The sequence below is a fragment of the Siphateles boraxobius genome, unplaced genomic scaffold (assembly GCF_051911475.1).
Source record: "Siphateles boraxobius isolate OS27281-9 unplaced genomic scaffold, OSU_SipBor_1 13, whole genome shotgun sequence".
NCBI lineage: Eukaryota > Metazoa > Chordata > Actinopteri > Cypriniformes > Leuciscidae > Siphateles > Siphateles boraxobius.
The window spans coordinates 24,338,541-24,339,171 of NW_027508733.1; positions in this window are offsets into that span (position 1 = coordinate 24,338,541).

Genomic DNA, 631 nt, shown 5'->3' on the forward strand with positions numbered 1-631 from the left:
CCATTCGTCGTCATCCGACGTAACGTCCATGTTCCCTACTCAGGGAAGGAGGGTTACATACGTAACCGAGGCGATTTTTAGGTTGTTAAATCACATTTTATATTTAGGGATCTGACAAACCAGTGCATTTGACTAGCACATATCTTATTAGTAGACAAGGTAAGACTCAAGATAATCCAGGAAACATTATGAGGACCAGCATTCCTCTTTTTGTACATTACTAATTCTTTTAACTTTTTTTAATTTGCCCTGTTTTTTTTTTGTTTTTTTTTATTTGCTGCTTGTTAATTACCTGGTTGCATAATGTAAATGTATAATATAGTTAGAAAAAACTACAGGCTACATGCCCAGCCCATTACAATTTTGTGATTGGAATATGTTTAGCGATTTAATTTCCTTACCTTTTACTGTTTATAGAAATAAAAATCACAACTCAAGATCAACTTACAGACTTGCATCATACACTACTATTCAAAGGTTTGGCTCCATAAAGATTTAACGTTTTTTAAAAGATTGTGTGTACCAAAGCTGCGTTAATTTGAAGAAAAATACAGTCAAAACCGTCATGGTCTCTTTTGATGAACAAATGTTGAAGAACAGCATTTATTTGAAATAAAAAAAATTAGATCTG